Source organism: Chamaea fasciata, unplaced genomic scaffold, assembly GCF_029207755.1.
Source record: "Chamaea fasciata isolate MVZ Bird 193981 ecotype frontalis unplaced genomic scaffold, bChaFas1.0.hap1 SCAF_9, whole genome shotgun sequence".
In the NCBI taxonomy this organism is placed as follows: domain Eukaryota; kingdom Metazoa; phylum Chordata; class Aves; order Passeriformes; family Sylviidae; genus Chamaea; species Chamaea fasciata.
This window is the reverse complement of record NW_027094094.1, coordinates 5901894-5919824: the sequence shown is the minus strand read 5'-3', so window position 1 is coordinate 5919824 and position 17931 is coordinate 5901894. Positions and strand designations below refer to the sequence as shown.

Sequence of the window (17931 nt, the reverse complement as noted above, 5' to 3'; positions counted from 1 at the left end):
ATCTGTTCCCGAAGTTCAATTGAAACTCACAAGTAATTTCACTCCTCCCCACGTTCTCAAGAAACCCTTCAGCCTTGAGAATCTGCTGCTCACAAAACAGACTTGAAAGACTAAAAGTGCATAGGAGTTGCTACTGCTCAGAGCTGAAATAATATAAAGAGGAAGAAGTTACCCCCAAAAAAAGGAAAATATTTCCCATATTTGGGTAATCATAGGAAAAGGGGAGCATTTTTTTGACTAAAAGAGGAGAGATTTAGATCACATGTTGGGAAGAAATTCTTTACTTAGAGGGTGGTGAGGCACTGGGACATGTTGACGAGGGAAACTGTGGATGCCTCATCCCTGGAAGTGTTCCAGACCAGGCTGGATGGGGCTTGGAGCAACCTGGGAGAGTGGAAGGTGTCCCTGCCCATGGCAAGGGGTGAAGGTCTTTAAGATTCTGTGGTGACTAGGATCTCCTCAATGTAGTATTCAAATAAAAGCCCAGGTGTGCACCTAATGGGATTTGAGCCCTCAGCCAGGGGTTTCAAACAGTGTTTTTTCAGATGGTCTCAGGGAACAAAGGATTAGGGTGGAGCATCCTCTCCTTTCCCCATTCTTCTCTACATTTTTTTTTTCAGTGCTACGAAAGAAAGGACATCTGTAGCACCAGAAAAGGGCGATGGAGGGAAAAGGCTCCTTAGTCCTCACAGCTACACCTCCTCACCCTCCTGGCAAGCTCCTCTCAAGGTGATGGCCATCAGGTACACCCTGTGTCCCTCCATATAAATAGATCCATTGTCCATAAGGAGCAAATCATGCTCACAAAGGAGCTGGGACACCGAGTTTAATCTCTGAGTTCATGTTCCTCAATTAACTTCAATATTCCCTGGGGTTGTCATGCCGACAGACCCACGGCGCCGGTGGGATAATGACTCTGTTCCTCTGAGCAGCAACCGCTCCTCCTCATGATGACCAAACTCCAGGGCAGTCCCTGCCTGCTGCAGCCTGGCACAGCCGTGCTGAGGGCAGCAGAGCTGGGCTGAGGATCCCCTGTTTGCATTTCTGTGATTTGCAGTTCACAGGCTGCACCTTCACGCAGCTGCCAAGGGTTTCACTGGTGAGCAGATCCCTCCCATCACGAGCCCTGAGCTCAAACAGGTCACTGCAAGCCTCTGGAAGGAACAAGAAAAATCATGCCAGCGGTGCCAAGTAAGAAGAAGAAATGCCATAAACTCACCTGCAAAAAAAAAAAAAAAAAAAAAAAAAAAAAAAAAAAAAAAAAGGTGTTTTCAATCAAAGAGGGCAGTAAATTCTGAAATCAAATGGATTCATCCTGTCCAGGCTGCTGCTCTTCTCAGAAGGCGGCAATGCTGCCCAGACCACGCTGCATGACTAAAGCAGCAGCTGGGCTACCTTGGGCTTGCAGTGCCCAATGCCAAGTGGCAAACGCAAGCAGCAAAAAGCCCAGCTGTCCTCTAATCGCTGACTGATGGTTTTGTTTCATGAAAGAGACTAGATGAAATCCTCTTCCAGGTAAGCCCAACTGACATGGTAAGGAGTGATCCTGGGGAGGGCTTTAGACTGCTAGAGAAGTAAGAACTGCCTGTTGACATTTTTCAGAGAAATGTGGCCAGAAATCTGGCCTCTCTCCTAAACAGAAATTGTAGTACAAAGTATCTGCAGTCCATAAAAATTTGTATGCTGACTAAAAGATGAAAGCCACACAAATCTGAAATATTCTCCCAGGCTACTCCCTGGCAGTTTAAATTTAGGACTTGAAGGGAAATCTAAGGTTCTTCCCCCAGCTAATTAATAGAGCCCCCTTCAATACGGGGGCTCTATTAATTCAGCTAAATATTCAGAGCATGTACGATTTCTGTCCATGCCTCTCTTCCAGAGGCTCTGGTTCAAATTTAACAGCTTCAACAGGAGCCTCTCCAACTTACAACTGAATAAGCCTGGTGAAAATTTAGTAATAACATGGTCCTGCCTTCCAGCAGGGATGAAGGCACAGCAATGAGACCTGAAATAATGGCTGTGCTTTGTGGTTCTGGGTGTCCAGACTTTGACAAGTCAAAAAGGGAAGCCACAGTGGCATTAGGGGAACACCACAGTGGGCAAGAGCAGACTCCTGCTCCTCATCCAGTCCTCAAACCTGTTAAATTTCTACTCTGATAGCTGAACACAGCGTTACTCAGGAATTCAACTTGAATCAAGGTCATCTCATGTAGAACCCCACCTGCAATGGCAAATAATTTGTCGTCTAAATAATTATTCTAATCCTTTTGTAACAAAGTAAAGAATACAGTGGATTTGGGAAAATATTTGTTTTGTCAACATTTGGCTACTATGACAAGATTCCAAAGGAAAAGTTGTGAAAATCCTTCATTGTTCCAACTGCAATCCAGTTCCATAAATCATTTGCAAAGAAGCACCTGGGTCTACCCCACCACCTGGGTTTCTAACCTGTGGGACAGTTACAAAATAAATCCCCCAGGCTGGATTAATTAAAATCTGGCTGGAATAACCTGGTGTTTTCCAAGATTGTGACAGAAAGAAGTGTAACAGAGAAACCGTGCATCAGCAAAATGGCAACAGCTGGCCAATTTTGCTTTTGAATGTATATCAGCACTGCTGGCCTTTGTCAGACAGACTGTGCAAAGAGTGGAGGCTCTTTTTAAATGTGCTCGTTTCCACTGGCAACCAATGGAGCAAAAGGACAATCAGATTTAATCAATTGATCTCAATGTGTCATGTTCAAAGTAGTTTTCTTTAAATGATTCAAGAGACAAAAGGAGGGTGAGAAAAGTCAAGCAATAAATTGTAATGGTTCTTGTTAACTGCTATGAATCAACTGTTTCATAGTTTGATTTTGTTAGGGATTTCTGAGATTCATATTTTCATCAGATAAAATCTTTTTCACCCAAGCGAAGCCACAAAACTTAAATGTAGGCTCCAATCCCTTTGTTTGGATGCTTATTTTTTCAACTCCATTTTCCCCGGAACTGCAAATAATCGAAATACCTTTTCCTGTCTAAAATGCCATCTGCATTTTTCTTAAATAACTCTCTGTACGTGAATCATCTGTATTTTTTTACGCTGCTGCCGAAACGACGTAAAAAACCTTCCTCCCAAACTGGAAATGCAACGAGCCTGGATGACATTTGCAAAGAACTCCTCCTCAGAACAGTTCTCCACCTAACCTTTAATAAGTGTATTTTCCATATATTTATTAATGTCAGCAGAAGAAGAACACGATGTTCTGGGATGAAAGATTTACGGAATTTCCATGTCTTTGTTGCGTAGGGCTCCTGGTTCCAAGAACCATTCAGAGGCTTTTAAACTGTTTAAACCATGTCGCTCCTGTCAAGTGGCACTTTTCAAGTGCTGAGCTCTCTGCCTTTTTTTTTTTTTTTTTTTTTTTTCTGGTGCATTGATGTGCACTGGCGTAGTTTTTCCTTGCAATTTAAAGGGACTTGCAACAGCACCACAGAACACATCCTCCTCACAGACCTTACATTACTCTGGCTTGGTTTAATTTTTAAACAGATCTAAATCTTTGTATGTCCTGTTCTGACTCCTCAGCTTCCAGTTCAGCATGTTCAGGACAGCTCCTGAGTAACAGCCAGCATGGAACCAAGGCTCTTATTCTCTCTTCCATGCTACTTTCCTATTTATATTTCTCCACCCTGTATTAACCCCCATGTTCTTCGTTAATTTTGCCAGTTCATTAGCAAATGAGCACACATGTAGTGGTGTTTCTTTCTGCAGGAGCTGTAACGTGCTCCGATGCCCTGATGTCCCAGCAGCAATTTTTGTGAGTGTGGTATTTCTCCAGGTTTATTTTACCCCATTCCTGGGCAATGCCCAGTGAGTTTGTTATGAGGAATGTGAGCACAAAGGGAGATCCTTGCACTCACATCCTGTAAGTTTGTTTGTTTTACTTGTTTCTCTCTGATTTCCCCTGTTACTTTCTTAACCCCTATCTTTTTTTTGTTTTCTTCCATGATTCCTTTCAAGCTGTTCCACAAATGCACATTTCAATAGTCTAACACTGTATTTCTTCATAGTTCTCAGGGGGAAAGAACATAAAGCAAACAAAACACTTGCTCTTTGATGAGAGGAAAGTTTGTCTCATGTTTTCCAAGCCACCACCTTGTGATGAGATTTCACTAGTTGGGAATTTGACAAGATAGCCTAAAGTGAGAGTAGGATGTGCACTGCCAGCCCACACTGTTCTCAGAGCCTGCAAACCAGTTCCAGTTCCTCTTTGAAACAGATCTGTTGTTTCAAGTGTTTGTCAATATTCATAGCCTTTTCTCAGCAGTTGCACAATTCTTCACTTTTAATGAGGAGGTTGAAACGTTGGTAAACAGGTTGAGGAAGGTGTAAGATAATAAAAAGGTCAGACTGAACAAAGATTGCACTACATTAAGGAGGAATGTAAAATTATTCTTCATGATTCTTTCAGTAAAAAACAATGAGCCAATCCAAATTCCTGCATTCTCAAGAAAGACAGTAATTCTCTACTGGACTGTGGGTGAGATGTGACGCCGGTACACATGAAAAGCAGGCCAGGAAAACATTAAATGCATTGCAAAGTGCTGATCAAAACATCCTTTCAAACATTCACTGCTGGTAAGACAGCAAGATCAGGAGATCAAAGTTCAAGCAGGTTTTTAATTAGATGCCTTCCTTGCTGTGGTATGTCAGACACATGGTGAGAAGAAACTTTTCTCATCTGCAGCCATGCTCTAGACAGCACTTTATCTCCTCTAGCACGTTAGAAGTTGGCCTGATGCAGAGGGAGGCTGACACAAATATAAATATGTAACAGCACAGAGGCACTCAGGACCCTGACATTGCCTTCCCCCACACTGGGCACAGCCAGGCTCTAAACCCAGGCTGAGGTCACCCACCTTTGGAGACAACATTATTCATTTGTTTTGGATCCTGACAAAGCACAGGCCCCGGGTTCACCGTGGTTTGCCACAAAGTAAACAAGCCCCAAGGTGAAAACAGAGGTGTTAGAGCTGGACCTCAAGAGACAGGACCAGGACGTGCAAGGCCACAGGACTGGCAAGAAGCTGCTCTAGCAACAAGGTTTCATATCCTGCTTTCTTCTGCCATACTAATTAATTTTTCACTCTGAGGAGGAAGGAGGACTATTCATTTTATAAGATTAAACAACAGATCAATAAGGGTAAACTATGATTCATTCAATACTTGACGACAGATTAAATAAAAAGCATCATTCTGGGTCTGCTCTAAAGTAAAAAAAAATAAAATATAAAAGTAGATGTCTAGGGAGATATAAAATCACAGCAGTTTTCCTCCTTTTCCTCCTTTTCTGTCTCATTAAAACAGAAATTACAAATGGTTTTTTTATCCTGTGTTCCGCAGACAAGCATCATGACGGTGAACAGTAAAGCCATTATTTTTAATGAAATTCATACAACTGTAAGAATACAAATGTGAAAGTGAAGCAAAGAAAACTTTTGGGAGATTATTGTATTCTACATAAGCCTCAAAACATTGCTGTCTGAGTCACTAAACTGAGATTTAACAGAGAAGGGAGGCAGCACTCCAAAGTATTTTACAAACCAGAAGCCAGATTTGCTGTTCTTCTCATCTGCTGCCCTTCAGCCAACTCGGTTGCTAAATCCACTACACAACAATTTGTCAGGAACTTGAAGTTATTGCAGCTTTTCCATGCTTGTTGGAGAGATTATCAAACAGATATCCTGTCAAACTGCTGACTGCTCAGAGTTTTGGGCTAACAGTGAACAAATAACCTTTTCTGGAGATGTTTGTGTCTTGATGAGCTAAATGCCGTATCAAGTAGGGGACTGTCTACTGGTTTGGAGGTGATCTGTTCAGCTAGAGGAGGCCAGGGATTTTCCATCTTGAAACTCAGGAGATTGCTACACAGCTACTCTTGGTCTTCTCAACTCCACACAACTCATACCCACAAGATAGAGCAGACTGAAAGAGGAATATGACAGTGAATATCTCTGAATTATAATAATCAGGCTCCAGCGGTTTTCATTATCCTCTGATGGGGATAGAAACCAAACACACTCAATTCCAAACATAATGGAAGGCATTCTTCTTGTTCATGGCAATGACTTTTAAAATGTGTCTTGCACTGGGGTATAGAAATACTAAAAATGTGCCTCCTTGCTTCTGTGAAGAGCCAAGTATTGTGCAACACAATATTGAATTTCAGTAATTAATTACATGCTGCCAAACTCAGCTGTGCTTTTCCTGAAATGCTAGCAGTAGTTTCAGCTAGTCTCTATGGCTCCGCCTCAAAGCCCTTTAAAATGGATCAAAATCTCTCCATTGACTTCAAGTGGTCTTAGAGCTGATCCTCATTGTCAGGGAGGCTGCTGGAAAAAAAAAAATCAAAACCAAAAAGGGACCAGGAGTCTAGTTTTATTCACAGAGGAATAGAAATGAGAGCTTCGGAGCACAAGATTCATTAAAGTATCAGTTAAAAATATAGGAAGTTACTACTACTGCTCCTAAGAGAGAAAATACACGCAAAAATCATTTCTGGACCTTGAAACAGTCTGAGTAACTTCTGTTAGCTTTGCTGTCCAAAGCCAGCTGGAATTGGAGAACTGGAAATGTGTTCTCTTTTCCCTGCAACTGAAGTAAAATAATGTCTCATCAAAATGTTCTGCAGGTGGTAGATTTCTTTTGAACAGTAATTTCAGGAGAGAACTGAAATAGTTTGATTTAAAAAAAAAAAAAAAGTTACTTTGGTGCTTTATGGGAATGGAAGCTTGGCTTCTTTACACTTTACACAGAAAAAGCAGCAGCCAGACCTGGAAAAACCTGCAGTAAAACAAATATGATACTGGTGCTGTAACCAGATCTGGAGAACCAGGAAAAATTATGGGAGTAAAGGATTCTCAGAAAAATAATTCAAACAAACAAGCAAAAAAACCCAAAAACAACAACAAAAATACCCCCAACCCCCCCCCCCAAAAAAAAAAACAAAAACAAGAAAAAAGCAAAAAAACCCCCAAAAAAACAACAAAAAACAAAAAAACCCCACACTGTGTTCTAATGATAACCTTGTATAAAAGACATGTTAATTCATTTTTTAATGGTAGTCTTGACTTTAAATATGGAACCTGGGATACATTAACAGATAATGATTAATTAATAATGGATACATTAACAGATATCCAGATATCTGAGCAGACTCATCCAAGCTGCAGGATCCCCCTGTCACAATCAGCATGTGCTGCTGTGTGGCTCAAGGGCTGCACACATCTCTTGAATCTGTGAAGCCGTGTCCAGCTGAGCATGAAGGAATGCTGCAGCTCAGTGAATCCTGCCTGGGAGAGCAACTTTGGGCAATTCATAGGAGATTTTTGTTTTCTGCAACTTCTTCTCTATGGAAGTAAACTCACCCCTCCTTGACAGAGTGAAAAAAGCTGTGGAAAAACAGAAATGCAGCAGGACTGGCACTCAGTAGGGATTCCAGAAAAAACAGAATTCAGGGAGCAAAGGAGCTCTTTTTGCTGTATCCAGAGCTGAGGCAAAAATAAGCCAATGGCAGAAAGAATTCTGGAATCTGAGGAGAAGTCATATGAATAAATAATGTGTGATTTATGACTCCTTGGAACCCCGAGACTTGTGGCCAAGAATCTTTCAGAACAAGCCAGAAAAAAAAGTATGTCATTGTTTTGATTAAGATGTGAATGGCTGGATTTTGAATACGGCAACAAGCTCAGGGGTTTGTTGCCTCTACTGGCACAAATCTATGTTAAATGTCCATGGTCCAAGCTCTGAGAATGGGTGCAAAAAATTGCAGGGGTGTCCCCACAGAGCAGGGTGAGGCTTTGTTTGGAGGGTGAGGGATCACTGGACCCCATTTCCTTGAAGAGGTGAGAGAAGTGACACCTGCAAGGAGCTTGAGAAGCCAAAGAGGTGCTGCTGAAATTATTTAAAACTATAACAGACTGTATAATATATAGTCCATATAATAGAGCAGGGAGAACTTTCCTCAGTACTGATCTTACTTGTGGCTTTATGACAAAATATACCAAAGTGATACAACAGTGGTAGAAAACTCAGGGATAGAACAGAGCATGACCATGATTTTGAGAGCAGGAACTGTAATTGATTGTGCCTCTTGGATTGATCAAACATCACCACCTTGTTAGCACCTTAACCAGCAGAAAGCAAGAAAAAAAATTACAATTTCACATTATGTACGCTTGTACAGCAGTTGTCTGTCTCACTCCAGCATGCCTGGGAACAGATATGCCTCACTGAGACTTAATTTCTGTGTCTTCTGCCTGAGATGTTAAAAGTGTCCTGGTGGATCAGGTGGCTGAGTCAATCTAAATGAATGAAGCTGCCAATGGAATGCCGTAAATCTGTAAAATAATACTCCTTGAGGTTGGAGTTTATCAGCTTCAGGTTTGCCTGAGCTGGGAGCAGCCTCTCGCACCATCAAACAGCTCACTGCACACTCTGTAGCCTCAGAACACCAAGACCGTAAATAACTCTTCCCCAAAATCAATTATAATCTACACATTTGAGCCAAACATTTACTCCTGCACTTGGGAAGGGAAGGGATTAGCCTTTCCCTGTGCCAGCAGTTTGCCTTGCATTGAAGAAGACAGCACAGGTCCAGTAAATCATGAGCCAGACATGTGGAGCTTGAGAGTCAAATTTATTGATGTTGACCCGAGGGAGTCACTCCTGCCACGGCCCTGTGAACCAAACAAAAAGAGGAACTTTGCCCTTCAGTTTATGCAGGCATTCCTCACTCACACAGGCAGAGCTCTTCCCCTGCACAGGGGAGCACATCCCTGAGTTGACACCTGCAGCAGCTTGTGGGGTATTTCATAGCCAGGCTGTTACAGCCTTTGGAATGGAAATAGGGGTGGGACACTGACAAAGCCAGCACAAGCACAGGCATTGCAGAGGAGCATTGGAAACCATCCAGGGTGGGAGAAGAATATATGGAAATATACTGATGTAGATATAGATTGATATAGGTAAGAAACGATAGAGATATATAGATTATATAGATGGTATAGATGTAGATAGATATAGAGATATAGAGATTATCTAGATGGTATATAGATATAGAGATAGAAATAGATACAGATAGATATAGATAGATAATATAGATAATATAGATATAGACATAGATGATATACATAGCAACTCCTGATATAGAAAGAAACTTTCCAGCACATCATTGCAGATTCTGGGTGGGGGAAGTGGATTTACTCACCAAAAGTCTCTCCTAATACCAGCCTCAGGAGTCTGACTTTGCAGTGCTTGCACAATGGATTCCCAAATCATTTACTTCACATCCTTTCATGGGAAGTGCATCATCCTGCATTTTCCAGCTTTCCATGCTGAGGTCAGGCTGTGTATTGTGCATTCCTCTGGCTCCCTGACACAACCTTGGGGTGCATAAAGTCCCTGATGACACCAGCTTTTAGCAGCTTTTATTTTGTAATTAATTGCTCTACCCACAGACCTTAGCTGGTAGTGTAAATTACAGCTTTGGGGATGGAGCTATTTTTAAAATCAGCCAATATTCAATCACAACCTTTTTAAATTTTATTTGCAGTAGCAGAGTAATTCACCTTCTTCTATTTTTTAAATCCCACTCACAAGTCTTCACCTCTCTGATGCAGGAACTGGAGCTTTTTTGTTGTTCAAGCTAATCTCAGAAACTCAGGTAATCAAGTTCCCACAGCACTGGGTATAGCCAAGGAGATTTACACAGATAATTTAAAGGCACCACACTGATCTGTTATAAAATCCAGGCTGTCAGGAGTTCAGAAATTAAATCAACAAGAGAAATCACTAGGACTTCAGCAGATTTTTAAGTTAATCTTATACATAAAAAGATGTCCTAGACATGAACTTTTATACCCAACTGGAATCCCTTACACTGCAGAAACATTAAAAATCACTGAAATGTGTCTAACTTTAGTGTTTTATCCCCTGTAATAATCACAAATAAACATCTGTAATGCCAGTGGTTCTGTAACAACAAAATCCCAATGACACTGAACATTATTTATAACAGAATGATGTAACCAGATTGTTTGATTAATATCTGCAGAGTCATTTCTGCACTTCATACACTTCTTGGAACACAGATGAGCTTTATGAGGCTGCATGTTTGCTTGGGACACTCTAGGGCCTGATTTGCGAGGTGCTGCACACCCACATGCCTCACTACAGACCACAGAGACACCCAAGTCCTTGCAACATCCACCCTTTAGGCTCCTTGTTTGTGTTTTCCTCCCTCAGATTCCATTTGACACTGGAACCATCAACTTGTTTGAAGGGCAAGAAATGAGAAAACAGTGAGAAGCTGAAAAAGCAGAGTCTCTCTCATCTCCAATGCCCCTTTTCTCTAGTTTACTCTTACTCTGCCTATCTGCCTTTCCTAATCCCACAGCCGAGAGGAAGTCACAAAAAACCCAAATTACCAGTCAATACATGACTTCTGCAGCAGGGAAAAGCCCAGTGTTTTCTAATGATGTCCAGAGAGCACCTGAGCCTCTGAAGATGATTTTCAAACTGAGAGCTGAAATATTGGCTCCTCATCATCACCCAGAGAAGCTTTGGAGGTCCCATCCCTGGAAATGTTGAAGGCCAGGCTGGATGGGGCTTGGAGCAACCTGGTCAGGGTGTCCCTGCCCATGGCAGGGGTTTGGAACCAGATGATCTTTAAGGTCCCTTCCAACACAAGCAGAGGTGTTGAAATTTGATTGCTACCTGACCCGCAAAAGATTATTTTGACACAAGCAGTTAATCCCTCAGGCCACTCGTGACACCTCTTAAAATGCTGTAGCCTCAGTTTTCCCTCAGTTGATGCCACAAGCCTGTGATTTCCACCAACAACTTTTAGCACAGGGTGTGGGTACACCCAGCAGTGCAAAGTGATCCGAACAAATCAGGATAAAGCTCTTCACAAGTGATGTACCATCCTTATTTTTGTCCTGTATCAGTAAAGGCTTTATTTAACACCTACAGGCAGGTACTAGAGAGGCTCACAGAACCGGCAAGGTCCAGGGATTCAGGGTGGTAGAGTCACATCAAGACAGTGCAGCAGCGAAACCACTGAAATTGTGCATGTCAGGGGGCAGAGTTAAATCACTGCAGGCAAAGCAATCACTAGACAGGAAAACAATTTCCTGAAAATAAAATACCTCAGATAAGAAAACATAAATGCAGGTAGAAAAATCCAATACAACCTTGCATGTCAGGGCTGTATTAACGAGGCTTGCTTTCCAGAGATCAAAGGACACTCATGCTTCTGCCAGATCAGTCTTTACAGAGAGGAGGGGGAGGATTTTCATAAGTCAGAAAAGAAAGAGAAAAAGCGACAGCAATAGCAGTCCTGTTTGCATTTCTCTGTCTAAATTCCTCACTGTTTCCAAGCATTTTGAGATTCACAGTTCAAGATCAGCTGTTCCCCATGCAGTTTTCCACTGACTGTTCTTGTGCACACAACTTATTTTATTCCCAAGTGAAACATAAAAGGATCTTTTTGCCAAAAGCATGTTTCTCTGGGGATCATTCTTGCTTAAACATGTTTGTCTCTAAGCCTCCCATTAAACCATGCTGGTAAGAGTGCAGAAAGGCACTTAATTTCTTTATAAAATAACGACAACAAAAAAATTTCCTAAGGGAATACCTACGGGGAATTTGTAGCTTATCCCTTTACCTGATATATATCCTGCACTTTGGATTTATTAAGAAATAATAAATGTTCTGAGAAGAGTCATATCTGAGCCTTTTCAATCTCCTGTCCCATCCAACACACTTGGAGCCCACGGATGAAGCCACAGAGCCTGAAGTAACCACAATAGAGACCATTGTGGGCCTTTTTTATTTCCGAATGACGACAAATGGTTGGACTGGTCTGCCAAGGTTTATCTTGTAGGGTGGGACTCCACATCCTCCAGATGAATTCAGATGTGGCAGCAATTGGTTAATCTGGTAACCATAACAACCGTAATCCTCCCTGCAGGACCCTAAAAAAAACTTGTCTTGCTCCTTTTTCTTCCTAAAAACACTTCAGCTCAAGGAAGATTGGGGTTTGCTGAGGTTTGGGGAGCACAGAAGGGCACAAATTGAGGCGAGGAGGGTGATTGAGGTTAGAATTAAAAGAGGATAATAAATAATTAATCAGGATACACAGGCCTGTACAAATATCAGAACAAAGCACATCCTTTGGTCCTGCAGCAAACGAGATACTAAGTCCCCCAAGAGGCATGTTGGAACACCTAAAGGAACAGCTTAGGAAGTCAGGCGCTTTTCTGTTAAATCACCTTGCCATGTTTATAGCTCCCCAAAGCCTTCCTTAAATATGATAATAGGAGTCTGACTAGTCTGACTTTGTCATTTTAATTAAAAGCTCTATTTCTCATGGCAGGAGCAAATTAAAAAAAAAAAATACAGTTCCCACTGCAACCCCACGGAAAATATGAATGCCTTCCTCTATAAAATTGTATGTGAGTGGCACAGCTTAGGGACTGGTCTGGCCTATGTTCCATATGTAAACATCCATAATTCACCTTCAAAAAGGAAATTTAGCGGCAGATTCATTTTGTTAACGTGAAAAAAAACCAACCAGGAACCCTTTTTCACCCTCAAAGAACTTTTGTTTTTCTCCCTTGAAGATTTTTCACCCAGAAATTTCCAAAGTTTCCAGCATTAAAAATCAACTGAAGCTGTCAATTTTATAAGTTTCCACTAGTTTGAAATTTGTTTTCAGAATTTTTTTCTGCTTCAAATTGTCACATTTTACCCCAACTGTGAGTTACCCATTAAAGAGAAAATCCAGCTTCCGGCCTGTTCCAACAAGCCACATGATTGTGCAGAATATAATAGCTTGAGTCCATATCCTTACATTTCTTAAGCAAGTCCGAACCCACAGATGGCCAGGCACAGCAGATAGATCACACTGCCACCAAACTCATTCCCACTATCTGGATCACAGCTTCTACAACTTTAATTCACTCTCTGTCAAACCTGGAGAACTTCCTCAACAGCCACAAAATCCAGTTTGCACCTATTTAAAAAAAAAAAAAATAAAAGTCCCTGTGGCGCACACACCAGGGGAGGACAAACCTTATCAGTCATTAAAGACATCATTTTCCTAAGTGATTGCTGGCAGCTGATGCGGCCCTTTCAAAGGGCAGAGACGTTTATCTGAATAACTACCTGTGGCCAGCTCTGCACACTCATCTCTTGCTGAATGTTAACCAGCTTGTCCTTGTCCTTTTTGGTGCTTGCAGAGAGGACTGGAGTATTTTCAGATTCTTTTCATCCAGCTGAGCAGTTCCATTGTCTCCCGGGTGCTCCTATGAACCTGAGAGGTCTCAGGCTGGAATTGTCATGCAGTGATGGGTCAAGAACTCTCTCAAGGGAAGAAATCAACACTCCGAGGGTTCAGATGGCAACAGCAGAGATCAACAACAGCTCTGGCTAAGAGGGGTGAGAGTCATGATGGTTTTGCAGCAACGTCTCTATCTGCAGAAGACAAAGGGCAGCTCACACCCTGTAATGTTTTTGCTGCTCGGAAAATGAGGATATGCAGACACCATTTCCAACCCGTGCTGTGAACTGCTGCACCTTGGCTCAGGTGAGGGACAGAGGGGTGGGGGGGACAAAGGGACAGACAGGAACCGCCTTTTCCAAGAAGAAGAGTTAAAAAATGAGCACTAGAGCAGTAACCACACAAACATCTTTCTTTAGGCAGCACAGCCCATGAGGTTGCAGTCCAGATATAGATATGCCTTTGTTTCCTAGAGCAAGCTGTAAGAAAAGATCCATCAGCATCATTCCCTTGTCTCTTGAGGTCTCCATAAACACTCACGCTCTTTATTAAATCATTTCCTGTGTTGTTATTTATTAAAACTTTGTTCTATTCTGATTTCAGATGTTGCTCCACAGCAAACCTCTTCCCATAAATCTGTTGGTTTCCTTAGTTCACAGCAAAACCCTTAAATAAAATATTTAAGGGGAAAAAATGGAAAATTAAATAAGATAGCCTCAAAAATCAGATAGAATTATGTGTAGGTAAGAAATGAGTTCAGATATAGGCTGGGATTTCTGAGGAAGGCTGTTACTGTAGGCAAGAAAATCTCCTTCCTGCCTTTGATCAAATTCCCTGGGGGGGGTTAGAGCGGGCAGATCAGTTTCTCCATCACATGTTTATCCAGTAAACACTCAGCTTCTTGTAATAAAAAATTAAGCCTCATTGAAAAGCAAGCCCAAGTATGCTTATGAGATGAAAGGTTAATTTTTCTCTTGCAAACCAGTCCATGACTGTCAGAAATGCAAATCCTCCCTCCATGGAGCAGGTCTCCAGGGGTGGCTGCCGGAGGGCTCCCTGACACCTTCAGGAGGGAGTGTGGTGAATCCATGGCCCTGCAGCACTCCTGGTGCCCAAGAGCCAAGGAAGGAACAGCCCAGCTTTGCTCACAGTGGAGGATCACGAGTGTGGAAGTCACCTCTGGAGTGAGGTGTTCCAATCTTTGCATTTTTCTTCTTCTCAGATCTTCAGGGCATGTCCCACAAAACTTTGCTGCCTCTTGTTCACTGCTGTCCCACAGGGCTTGTCCACCCTTAATAAAGAGAATGTTAACAAAATCTGACATTTGGCTGCAAGAAATTTATTCACTTCAACACCTTGAATGAGAGTTTTCTCTCTCTTCAGAGAGCACAGGAGGTAGAAGCACACTTTGCTTCCTGATGATACATCAATCTTGTTTGACCAAGCAGTTATGGAGACACCTGGAAATGAAGTCTGTGGCTGCAAACACCGCGCAAGAGAATATCTATTTTCACTTGGATAGCATTAAGAACTAAGACATTTTTTGTGGGAGGAGACAGTAGAAACCCTTGGAGAATTCCAGAGACTAGTTCTTAGGCTTGGAAAAAACGGACTTGGAGGAATAGCAAGGAAAAGTTTCAGTAAGACTATGAAAACTTTCAGAGTGGTCTCAGCCAAATCTAGACATCTTTTAAATCCCCCCAGGGATGGTGGCTGTTCTAATGCCCTGAACAGCCTGTTCCAATGTTTGACAACCCTATCAGTGAAGAAATTTTTCCTGCAACGCAATCTAAACCTCTCTTGTCACAACTTGAGGCCATTTCTTGTCCTGTCACTTGTGACTGACCTGCACCTCACTACAGACTCCTTCCAGGTAGTTGTGACAGCCAGGGGCAGAACCCTTTTTTGCATTTCACATCCTTTTCATACACTCTTGGCACAGCCATCACTCACTGGCAGAACAATAACACAGCCAGACAGGGAAAGAAATATCTAAGAGTTGCAGGTGCAATAGAAAAGCCAGTGAAGTTTGAAATTAGTACTGCATTCAATCACTGGAACCCAAAGAGAACAGTGAATTTATAAGTTTCTGTTTTCGTACGACCTCTTCATTAAAATGAAGATCACACAGTTTGGAATTTGCTCTATGATAAACAGATCAGGATTTATGACATGGTATCTAATTTGCAGCCAACTATGAAATCCAAAACATTTGAGGTTTAAGAGTGACTGCAGGGAATGCTGAGGGCTGTAGGTTTGGGGTTTTAACAAATACTTTCACCATCACGTCCCCTTCAACACCCCATTTTTCACTGTCTCCATTGCCTTTCTTACAGAATTTGTAAATCACTAATGGACAAAAAATCATCCCTAGGTCTAAGCTGCGTACTCCAAGCTTGTCCTTCCTTCTCCCATTAGTCAGAATTTTTTACAGTTAGGCTTTCCTCATATTTCCGGATATTTATTTTTAAATTAATTCAGCAGGTGTTGTGAAAATAATTATGAATAGCAAATGGCTTCATTGAACCAATTTGGCTCCCCTGATGGCCCGAAGCAGATTGTACCCACCCTAGAGAAAGGCTTCTTCCAGCACAGTTACAGCAACAGAAATTAAACGTTCTGCTCAGAAACGCCCCTGGTGCCCAGCAAGGCAGGCACCCACAGGTTAGACTCTGTCTCACACAGTGTTCTTCTTTCCAGATGTACTTTCATTTCCCTGCAATTGATTTTCAGGGTGATGATGAGGGCAGGAAACTCTTTCAGGGCACACTTGGAATAACAGAAGCACCAAAGGTTGGATCTTGTAACCTCTATTTTTAATAACCTTCAGACTCAACACACAGAAGAACTGAGCTGGGTACTGGTGGGAATTCTTGCATTTGCATACTCTATTACTGATTTAAAAACCAAAAGCGGAAACTCAATGGACCCTCCTCAACCTATGGGTGGACAATTAAATAATCCCAAGAATTCTGCCAGGAAGTGAACTTGTCACATGCAGCCACCTGCTGCCTTTTTTTACTCTCATTTCTACTGAAGCTGCAGGTTCCTATAATTATCTAAGTGAATAACTTAATGATAAATTCCATTCCATCTCTGACAGCTGAATAATTCAGGAGAATTTTAATAGGGAACAATAAAACAGACTTTTTTAAAAATTCACTTTGGTTCCATCTCATCTTTAATTAAGTCAGTTCTGGGAAGATCCAAGTTCTAAAGGTCATCGAAAGACATTGGCAAATTCATCAACTATATTAAAATGTTAAAAAAAAAAAAAAATCCAACCCAACAAAAAAACACATAGATTCAGTTCCAACACTCTTAGGTAACCTTAAAGGAAACTGTATGTTATGACCAAAGTATTCCTCTATATTAGCATGAAATGTAAAAACTACCTAGGGTTAATTTTAAAATGAGTAGTTCTATTTTTTAAATTGCATTTGCAATAAATTTGCTTTACCCAAAGTACATGATGTTGTTTTCCAATTAGTGAGCAGAACTTCATAAATAATGATTTTTTATTTCAGGGTTTTGGGGTGAACTTTGGAAAAGAGTTCATGTCCAAACAAACAAAACAAGATAGTTTTGTTGTCAAGTAATCAATGAGACAAGCAAACAAGAACATTCTGCTTGGAGTCAGCCTGCAAAATTGTTTGACTTGAAAGGCTGTTAAAACCCATTTACTAACATTTCTGTTGGATCAAAGTTTAAATGAAGGAAACTGTTCAATAAAAGTCAGCATTTCAAATAAAAAAAGAATTCAGTGCTTCCAAATAATAAAATGATTATTGTTCCCCCCAGCTGAAACAATTCACTAACCTTTCTCCAAATTCACAGTGCACGTTGATGTTTTTGGAGTCAGTTCCCTCTGTTGAACCCTTCACCAGACCAAGTTAAAACCTGTCAAGCCAGTGGAGTCTCCTGCAACCATTAAAGAGATGATTAAAATATTCATCTGCTGCTCAGTATGGTTGTCACAGAGATAATCTAACAGGGGTGCACTCCTGGCTGACCAGACTTTGGGCAATGATAAGCATTCACGAAAATAAATTAATGTATTTAGAATGATTTTACATATATGTTTATGGGAGATATTCACTGCACCTGCTCTCATCGAATGGGACTGCATTTAGCAAAAAATCCTCTGGAATCACATTTTCAACCTAAATGGATTAGTACCTAAATTTATTTCCTTCTTAGTTCAGACTGGACAGGAGCAGAGCTGCTGTCCCACAGGAAAATTCATCATCCCAAATCATCTCATCAGCCAAGAACAGGACAGAGTGCAGATCTCAAAGCAAATGCAGCTGTGTAGCGCTCTAAGAACGGGTGTGTGCCTGACTTCAGAAACATTCGCTCTCCTTTTTCCAGATGCAGCAGGTTTCCAGCAGCTAAACAAGCCCTGGCTAATTTCCTGCTGTTGTGGAAATTGACTCCATATCCACATGCCTGGTGAAAATGTATTTTCTCCTTGTGACAACCCAAAGTCAGGGAAGGTCATTTACAAGTAATGACGATTTAATGTAAAAATGAAAGCAAACCTTGCACTGAATTTGCGTAATTTGGGGGTTGGGGACTTTCAGCCTGTTCCAAGAAGCAAGATT

At 41.5% G+C, this 17931-nt stretch overlaps 1 long non-coding RNA gene across 1 annotated transcript in view; it reads right to left on the bottom strand.

The window, feature by feature from the left end:
* Window positions 1–17241, bottom strand: part of LOC136293626 (uncharacterized) — a 37157-nt gene extending 19916 nt beyond the window's left edge. Inside the window, exon 1 of the long non-coding RNA XR_010722198.1 lies at window positions 17147–17241. This is a non-coding gene — a long non-coding RNA (uncharacterized lncRNA). The remainder of the gene's footprint in view (window positions 1–17146) is intronic.
* Between the last annotated feature and the right edge of the window lie 690 nt (window positions 17242–17931).